The sequence below is a fragment of the Phocoena sinus genome, chromosome 12 (assembly GCF_008692025.1).
Source record: "Phocoena sinus isolate mPhoSin1 chromosome 12, mPhoSin1.pri, whole genome shotgun sequence".
In the NCBI taxonomy this organism is placed as follows: domain Eukaryota; kingdom Metazoa; phylum Chordata; class Mammalia; order Artiodactyla; family Phocoenidae; genus Phocoena; species Phocoena sinus.
Genome location: NC_045774.1, coordinates 43,018,985 through 43,029,730, shown reverse-complemented (window position 1 = coordinate 43,029,730; position 10,746 = coordinate 43,018,985).

The window sequence follows — 10,746 nt, the reverse complement described above, 5'->3', positions numbered from 1 at the left end:
GGAAAGGTTGGGAATAGCTCACAGAATCAAAGGAAAATCTGGAGAATCTGGAAAGGACAGGGATCAGATCTGCTCCTGGGCCCCAGGCAGAAGAAGTAATGAAGAGTCCCTAAGCTTCTTCAGGGTTCTCTGCAGAATGAAGTGTTCCCACTATTAGCAGTGTTAGCTTCCCTCTTCTGAAGAGTCACATCCCCAGAGGGAGAGGCTAATCCGGCTTGAGTCACATGTTTGCCTTTGGCTAAGGGACAGTAACCAAGGCTACTCTTTGACAGTCTCACCAAGACCAAAGGGAAACCAGTAGGGGAAATGTATACTGGCACTGTAATTACCACAGATGTCCCTAAAATAGCCTTCCTGAAAAGAGCTGTGCTTTGGTTACATTCAGTTTTCTCCGAGGACCACAATCCCTGCAGTGCCTTTCTTTTCTTTTTTTTTTTTACATCTTTATTGGAGTATAATTGCTTTACAATGGTGTGTTAGTTTCTGCTTTATAACAAAGTGAATCAGTTATACATATACATATATCCCCATATCTCTTCCCTCTTGCGTCTCCCTCCCTCCCACCCTCGCTATCCCACCCCTCCAGGCGGTCACAAAGCACCGAGCTGATCTCCCTGTGCTATGTGGCTGCTTCCCACTAGCTATCTACCTTACGTTTGGTAGTGTATATATGTCCATGCCTCTCTCTCGCTTTGTCACAGCTTACCCTTCCCCTTCCCCATATCCTCAAGTCCATTCTCTAGTAGGTCTGTGTCTTTATTCCTGTCTTACCCCTAGGTTCTTCATGACATTCTTTTTTTTTCTTAAATTCCATATATATGTGTTAGCATACTGCATGCTTTTGAGAATTGCCTGATTGGGGATAGTGGTGTAACTGTAGAATAATTTTTTTTTCCTCTCTATCAATCTACTTGTGAAAATGATCTACTTGCAAATAAATCTAAAACCCCATCCAAATCAGTTGCTGTTCTAATTGGTAAGACTTATCAGCTGTAGTATTTTACAAGGCTTTTCATCAAAATACCCCCAATGGCAGAGAAAGAAACAGTATAGATCTGAGTGGATGAGCAAAGATGCCCATCAGAAGCTAAAACTTTCTCCAGAGTGCCATGTTTTAGCTTAAACTTTTGTGCAAATTTTACATTACTTGCTTTATGTCCACATTTTCTTCTCCCCAAATCTTTATAACATTGATATTCCTTGGAGAAAAGCCTGTTAATATTGCGGTTTCTAGTACTTCTTGGCACATTGACGGGTATCCCAAGTATATATGCACAGATGCGCAGAAATAAGGGAACTCATGATTTTCCTTGCTATCGTGTGGGGCTTCAATTCTTCTAATGTGTTAGACCACAGTTCTCTCTAACAAAGATTAATGATGCCTAATCATTTACACCCACTGACATTGCCTGGATATTTATAATCAGAATTCTCAAGCTGTGAGTGCCTTGAGACAGAATTTAGTCTTTTACAGGTGAGGGAGCTCAGGCTTATAGGGGTGAAGTGACTGTCAGGTTCACACATATAGGAAGTGGCAGAACCAGAACTGATTGCACCTGGGTCAATCAATTTTTTATTTTGGTCCAGTACTCTTTCTACTATAGCATTCAAAGCTATGTAAGATTCCCTTAGCACATTCTACTCACGAACAATGTCTACAATGGTAATAGGTTCAATAAAGTATTTGTATTCACCTGCTTGGGCAGCCATAACAAAATGCCACAGGCTGGATGACTTAAACAACAGAAAATTAGTTCTGGAAGCTAGAAGCCCAAGGTCAAGATGCTGTAAGGGCTGGATTTTGGTGAGGCCTCTCTTCCTGATTTGCAGAGAACTGGCTTCTCACCGTGTCCACACATGGCCTCTCGTCTGTGTGCACACACATGGAAAGAGGAGATATCTCTGGTGTCTCTTCTTCTTATGACACAGTCCTGTTAAATTAGGGCCCCACCTTTTTGACCTCACTTAACATTCATTACCTCCCTAGTGGTCTTATCTCCAAATACAATCACATTGGAGGTTAAGGCTTAACATATGAAGGAATCTTGGTGGTCACAATTCAGTCCATAACAGTTTCTTTCCTTCCTTCCTTCCTTCATTCCTTCCTTCCTTCCTTCCTTCCTCCCTCCCTCCCTCCCTCCATCCCTTCCTTCCTTCCTTCCTTCCTTCCTTTCTCTCTCTCTCTCCCCTCCCTCCCTCCCTCTCTCTCTTTCTTTCCTTTCTTTCTTTCTCTTTCTTCCTTCCTTCCTTGCCTCCCTCCATCTTTCTTTCTTTCCCTTTCTTTCTTTCTCTACCTATTTATCTCAATTTCTGGCTCTTGATTTAAGTTTTTTGATGAATTTACAAAAAAGAAAAAGATAAAAGGTGGAAAGGACAAAGAAAGGGATAAGGAAATTTTAAGGCCCAATTATTATATTTTGACACTTATGAAGAGATTTTTAAAAATCAGATAATTAGCGGGCTTCCCTGGTGGCGCAGTGGTTGAGAGTCCGCCTGCCGATACAGGGGACATGGGTTCGTGCCCCGGTCCAGGAATATCCCACATGCCGCAGAGCAGCTGGGCCCGTGAGCCATGGTCGCTGAGCCTGCGCATCCGGAGCCTGTGCTCTGCAACGGGAGAGGCCACAACAGTGAGAGGCCCGCGTACGGCAAAAAAAAAAAAAAAAAAAAAAAAAAAAAAATCAGATAATTAGCTAATAATCCTGGAAAACAGCTAGAGACCAGATACAGGACAAGTGAAATTTGGAAGGGAGAATAAAGTATGGAATATGAGATACTGATTCACAATCCTGGAAGGTGGGTGTAGGTTGAGTGTCACTGGAGTTGGAGAAGGGGCAGTCACCTGGGCACAAGGGTACACTTAATGCCTGAGAAAAGGGTTACTTGGTAGGTAAAGAAAAGGGTAGATAAACTGTCAGACACCAGTTTTCCTTCTGTTACCTTCCAGTGCCTCTGTTTCTCTTCATCTGTAAAATGGGTATTACATACTACCTCCCAGAGTTCATTCTTTTGAATTAAACCTATATGGAAGAAAGTCATTTTCCTAACTACTCAATAATTTGCAAACCTGCCTCTCTCTCCAAATGGAGACCTTGCTCTATACCCCAGGTGCCAATCATATGGTGGCATCTGTAAATGGCACCTGCTAGGGTTATGCAGTGGCCAGCGTGTGTCCATACTGAAGCCCTTCTCTTCCCTCACTGGGTCCTCCCAACAATTCAAATCATGCCTGTTTTGTCCTGCCAAGCATCAGAACCGAGCCACTCACTGCCTGGTCACACACTTCCTACTGGCTGCTCCCTTGGTAATAAAAATCCTGGTTGAAGACTTTAAATTGCACCTGGTAAGGGCTTGATTGTTCTCAGATAAAAGACCAGTCTTCTGCTCAGCTCTTGGGGAAGGCGGCAAGAACTTAATCACAGTTTGGAACCCCAGAAGGAATAACTGAACTGAGTAAATCTGAAAAGAAGGCACTGGTGCTCCTTTCTGGCACACGTTCACATGGTCACACGCAAATATACTGCGCTTTTTTTCCCCCAATTTTAATGACTTACTTATTTACTTAAAGATTGCTGTATAGCCATGTTCTTTTTTTTTTTTTTCCCCGAATAAATTGCTTTTATCAGAGCTGATATTTTCATTCAGGAGCATTTTTAGTTTCTACTCAGAATTGCTTAGAATTTATAAACTTTAAAGAGTTTTTCCTTACAGACTTTATAAATTTCTTTTATGCCATACATGCAACAGCAGGAAAGTGTAAACTTGTCTTCTTTTGATATGTAGGATTTCTGCTAATGCCTTGGCAACGGGGTTCACAAGCCTTCTCAAAAATCTCTGCTTGGTTGCACCTGTGAATGCCTCCCTCACTTCAGAGGGAGAAGGTTCATGGATATCCTGGTTTTAGATGGGAACTATGTCTTCAAGGCTGATGCTGGGAAAATCCTCCTTCCTCTGAAGGAGTCCTTTTTTTTTTTCCCCTATAGTGTTTGTTTTTTTTTTTTTTACTAGATCCCATCATCAAAAAATGCTCTGGTATTGAGGCTATAGCCCAAAATTCTCCTTTTTCTAAAACAGGCATTCATATATGTGTGTGTGTGTGTGTGTGTGTGTGTGTGTGTGTGTGTGTGTAAGGGGTGAAGGTTGGATGGGGGGGGTCTGTTGACATTAACTGTTTCATGCCTTTTATACATAGGTTATATAGAATTCACCAGCCCTGAGAAACTGAATAATAATAATGATTTTTGTTAAGTTCTAGTTTGCCAGGGGTCATGCTTCAGTTATGTCATTCATCACTTGGTTAATTAGATATTTTGCTCTTAGCTAAATTTGCTTAAACAAATATGTACCCAAATGAAATAATTACTATCTTTACAAGTCAGCCAGAAACTTGATGTTTTCGTATCATCATATAATTGTGCAGTGAATGCTAAAAATTGGATTTTTTGCCAGATTATCAGTCTGAAACCTCAGGGAATGGTGAAAGTGTCCAAAAGCACAGTTTTATGAGAATAAACTTCGTGGAACTGCTGTCATTCCAGTAATAATAATGGCTCATCTTAACATTTTGATTGAGAAACATTACTACCACTAGCTCTGAGCCCTAGGTTTGCCTGTATTCTGGATAGTATCTGGTTTTGACAGGGAATAACTGTTATGATGGATTCCCCTATCTTTTTTTTCTCTAAGGCAAAATATTGTTTCTAATATTCTCTGTAAGCTTTCACGAAACACTGTTTTTAGGAATCCAGTATAAAGGGTTTGATTTAATAGCCATTATTCAACGTTCAAGACAGTAAGTGACAATTGCCTTTAGAGTGATCCCAATCTATCTTAGTTTCCAGAAAGTACTTAATATAGTCCTTCCTTCCCCCACTTCTCTCCCCACAACACAAACCTCACAAGCTCCCCGACCAGCGTTGGATCATTGTTACTCAGGCTCATAGTACTCATTTCTGCTTTAGAACTTATCAACCACTTTTTTCTTTTTAAAGAAATCACAAGTGCCACTGAAAATAATACTGTCTAAATAGACAAAATATAGTCCATGTATCATATGAAAAGTAGCTCATGATAATTATTCATTTGGAAATGGAATGGAATTCCTAAATAAGATCCCTGTGTTACAGACTATGTGTATTTTTTATAATTAAAAAAAAATTTTAAGGTTACTTTCCATTTACAGGTATTAAAAAATATTGGCTATATTCCCCGAGTGGTACAATACATCCTTGAACTTATCTTACTGCTCAGCCATAAAGAAGTTCAAAATTTTGCCATTTGCCGCAACATGGGTGGACTTGGAGGGCATTACAGTGTAATAAGTCAGACAGAGAAAGATAAATACTGTATGATATCACTTATACGTGGAATCTAAAAAATACAACAAACTAGTGACTATAACAAAAAAGAAGCAGACTCAGAAATAGAAAGCAAACTCGTGGTTACCAGTGGGAGTGGGGGCGAGGGCAGAATAGGGGTGGGAGAGTGGGAGGTACAGACTTTTGAGTGTAAGACAGGCTATGTGTATTTTTAATTATAACTGATACCAACAGATTATTTTACAAAGATTACTTCCTTCGAATGTTGTATAAGCTTATCAGCAATGTTTATAGATACTTGTTTCTAAACAAGCAACAGCATTTAGCCTCAGTCTTTACATTTTGCCCATCTGACTGGTGAAAAAACTGTATCTCATCGTTTTGATTTTCACTTTCCTGACTACTAGTGAGGTTGAGCATGTTTTTTATATATTTGTTTGCCTTTACGTTTCCTCTTCTGTTTATGACCTGTTCATATACTTTGCTCATTTTTAAAAATTCAGTTCTTTTTTTTATCTAAAAATCAGTGTGCAGGGTTGCTTTGTATAGCAGGGATATTATCTCTATTTTGTCAGCTATATTACTCATATTTTCTCCCAGACCATCATTCTTCTTTCAGCTTGGTTTATGATGTCTTTTGCCTTACAGAAATTGTTAACCTTTAGTCAAATCAGCCAATCTTTTATGTATAAAGTATAAACATGTATGTATATATACACACACTAAAATATATTTTAGAGTATTTATATATGTGTGTGTTTATGTAAATATTATATATATGCATATATATAGTGTATATATATAAGACATGTATTATCTCTGTGGTATAGATATACCTATCACTATGAAACATAGTGACCTATGTTTCAGTTTTCTATGTTACTTAGAAGTTATCTATGGAACTCCTATAAATTAATCAATTAACCTGATTTAATATTATTTCCAACAGTTAAAGTTAACTCAAGATCTTGGAGATTCTATTTAAAATGACACACTACAGATCATAATTAACACTGACATTAAAAATTCATCAGAATTTATATACGGTTGATCCTTGAACAGAGGGGCTCCCGCTTACATGAGGATTTTCTCAGTAGATAATGCAGTGCTACATGATTGGTAGTTGGTTGAATCCACCGATGTGGAACTGTGGAAACAGAAAGCCAGTGATGGGACTTGAGCATTGTTGGATTTTGGTTTCCTTGGTGGGTCCTGGAACCAATCGCCCTTGGAGAGTGAGGGATGACTATAGTTCTAAATTGTTGAACATGTAATTTTACATTTTTCCTAATTTTAACATTATGTGGGAGTAAACTTATCTGATCGATAACCTAGTATAAGAAGTTTGGGAAGTTCAGATTAACTAGTCTCTTTATGAGAAGACAAATCTAGGAAATAAATTTACAGATTTAAAAAGAAAAAAAATCCAAACTGTCAAACAAGGATAATTCCTCCAAGGATTTTGGATTCTTGTATAAAAATGATTACGACCTAGCAGTTTCTGTGAGAAAGTGACTTTTTTTTTCCTTAAAAAGCTAGTACATAGTTCAGTTTCTTTATTTTCTGGGAATTCTGGCAATATCAGATTTACGTAAGCACTTTTTAGCCTCTATAAACCAATCTGAATAAGGCTCCTTTTACTTAAGGGATTTTGTAATTTAAGTCAGGTGTTGGCCAACTTTTTATGTAAATGACCAGATAGTATATATTTTAGACTTTGTGGGCTTTGTGGTCTCTGTTGCAACCGCTCAACTCTGCCAGAGACAATTCATAAATGAATGGACATGGCTATCTTCCAATAAAACTTAAAAAAAAATGGTGGTAGGGCTTCCCTGGTGGCACAGTGGTTGAGAATCTGCCTGCCAATGCAGGGGACACGGGTTTGAGCCCTGGTCTGGGAAGATCCCACATGCCGCGGAGCAACTAGGCCAGTGAGCCACAACTACTGAGCCTGCACGTCTGGAGCCTGTGCTCCGCAACGGGAGAGGCCGCGACAGTGAGAGGCCCGCGCACCGCGATGAAGAGTGGCCCCCACTCGCCGCAACTGGAGAAAGCCCTTGCACAGAAACGAAGACCCAACACAGCCAAAAAGAAAAAAAAAAAAATGGTGGTAGACTTCCAGTTTATGATCCAGCATGTAAGGAGTTTGGAAGTTGTTAATCTGTTGTAACAACAAGGGAAAGCTAGACAAACTGAAAAATCAACAACTCTTCTTAGATCCGTAAGGGAAGTGAGGTCAGAGGTCAAACTGCTGCTCTCCAAATTGGAGAGACAGACAGGGGAATACAGAGCATTACAACTTATTGGAGCAGAAACCTCTATGGGAGCCAGTGCTGTGGTAGGAAAACCTGAACTATAATTGATGAATTGCTGGAGGCTCAGAGTGGACAGGTCTGAGAATTAAAAACTCTGGGGGCCCCAGATATCAGGAGCCTCCCCCCTTTTGTGAGTTTTACCTCCAGGAACTCAACCAGGTGCTCGACTGAACACTGGAGAAAAAATTCCCTCGTGCTTCTGGCAATAGGAGGGGGAAAGGGACCATTCTGAAATACCCAAGAGCATTCTGTTCTTCTTAACAAGACGGGCTCTCAAGAGAAACTATTTTACCAGAGCCTAAACTGTTGGGGTTTTATCAGAGCCTAACCGACCTCGGGGAAGACAAATACCCAACTCCAGCCCACTCTAGCCTTTCATGTGGGGGAAGGGAAATACAATTGGCCCTCTGCATTTACTGGTTCCACATCCATGGATTCAACCAACTGCGGATAGAAAATATTCGAAAAAAAAAAAATCCAGAAAGTTCAAAAAAGCAAACCTTGACCCTTTGCTGCACTCCAGCAACTATTTACATTGCATTTACATTGTATTTACAACTATTTACATAACATTTACATTGTATTAGGTATTATAATAATCTAGAGATGACAAAGTATATGGGAGAATGTGCTTAGGTTATATATAAATCCTATACCATTTTACATAAGGTATTGAGCATCTGAGGACTTTGGTATCCTCGGGGGTCCTGGAACGAATTGGATACCGAGGGATGACTGTACCCAACTCTAGCCCACTCTAGCACCCCAAAAATGAAATACTTAGGTATAAATCTAACAAAATATATATAAGATCTCTATGAGTAAAACTACAAAACACTGATGAAAGAAATCAAAGAGGAACTAAATAAATGGAGAGATATATTCCATGTTCATGTATAGGAAGACTCAATACTGTTAAGGTGTTTTTCTTCACAACTTGACCCATAGATTCAATGCAATCCCAATCAAAATCCCAGCAAGTCAATTTTTGGATATCAAAAAATACATCCAAATATGTATTTGATAATTCTAAGGTTTATATAGAGAGGCAAAAGACCCAGAATAACCACCTAAATATTAAAGGAGAAGAACAAAATTGAAGGACTGACACTGCCCAACTTTACAGCTTACTATAAAGGCACACTAGTCATGACAGTGTGGTAGTCACGAAAGAATAGACAGATCAATAGAACAAGATAGAGAACCCAGAAATAAATCCATATAGTCGACTGATCTCTGACACAAGAGGAAAGGCAATACAGTGAAGAAAAGATAGTCTTTTTATCAAATGGTGCTGAAACAATAGGACATCCACATGCAAAATTTGAATACAGAAACAGACTTCACACCCTTTGCAAAAATTAACTCAAAGAATATCACAAACCTAAATGTAAAACATAAAGCTATGAATAACACATAGGAGAACACATAGTTGGCCTTGGGTATGGCAATTACTTTTTTTTTTTTGCGGTACGCCAGCCTCTCACTGCCGCAGCCTCCCCTGCTGCAGAGCACTGGCTCCAGATGCTCAGGCCCAGCGGCCATGGCCCATGGACCCAGCTGCTCTGCGGCATGCGGGATCCTCCCGGACCGGGGCACGAACCCGCGTCCCCTGCATCGGCAGGCAGACTCCCAACCACTGCGCCACCAGGGAAGACCGCAATTACTTTTTAGATACAACACGAACATGTGATCCATAAGAGAAATAATTTGTAAGCTGGACTTCACAATATTAAAAACTTCTGCTCTGCAAAAGATAGTGTCAAGAGAATGAGGAGACAAGCCACAGACTGGTGGAAAATGTTTACAAAAGACTCATCGGCTAAAGGACTGTTATTCAAAACATACAAATAACACTTAACACTCAACAACAAGAAAACGAACAGCCTGATTTTAAAATGGGCCAAAGACCTTAACAGACACCTTACTAAGTAAGATATACAGATGGCAAATAAACATATGAAAAGATGCATCATGTAGCATCAGGGAAATGCAAACTAAAGCAATGAGATGCCACTACACACCTATTAGAATGGCCAAAATCTGGAACACTGACAACACCAAATGCTAGAAACAATGTGGAACAACAGGATGTGAAAACAACCTAAATGTCCATTGACAGATGGATAAAGAAGATGTGGTACATATACACAATGGAATACTACTCAGCTATAAAAAAGAATGAAATAATGCCATTTGCAGCAACATGGATGGACTTAGAGTTTATCATACTAAGTGAAGTAAGTCAGTCAGAGAAAGACAAATACCATATGATATCACTTATATGTGGAGCCTAAAATATGATACAAATGAACTTATTTATGAAACAGAAACAGACTCACAGACATAGAAAACAAATTTATGGTTACCAAAGGGGAAAGTGGGTGGGAGAGGGATAAATTAGGAGTTTGGGATTATCAGATACAAACTACTATGTATAAAATAGATAAACAAGTTCCTACCGTATAGCACAGGGAACTCTATTCAGTATCCTGTAATAAACCAAAAGAAAAGAATATGAAAAAGAATATATATACATATACACATATATATGTCAAATTGAATCACATTGCTGTACACCAGAAACTAACACAACATTGTAAATCCACTATACGTTAATGAAAAAAGAAAAAAAGGAATTGGAGCAGCAGGAACGTTCGGTCTTAATGGCGGGAATGCACATGGTACAGCCACTTTGAAAGACAGTTTGGTAGCTTCTTACAAAGCTAAACATACTCTTACCACACGATCCAGTAATTGTGCTCCTTGGTATTTACCCAAAGGAACTGAAAACTATGTCCACACAGAAACTTGCACACAGGCTTTTATGGCAGCTCTATTCATAATTGCCCAAACCTGAAGCAAACAAGATGTCTTTCAGTAGATGAACAGATAAATTGTGGTACATCTAGACAATGAAATGTTAGCACTAAAAAGAAATGAGCTATCAAGCCATGAAAAACATGGAGGAACCTTAAATGCATATTGCTAAGTGAAATAAGCCAATCTGAAAAGGCTGCATACTGTATGATTCTAACTATACAGCAATTCTGGAAAAAACAAAACTATAGAGACAGTAATAAGATCTGCGATTGTGAGGAATTGGGAGTGGG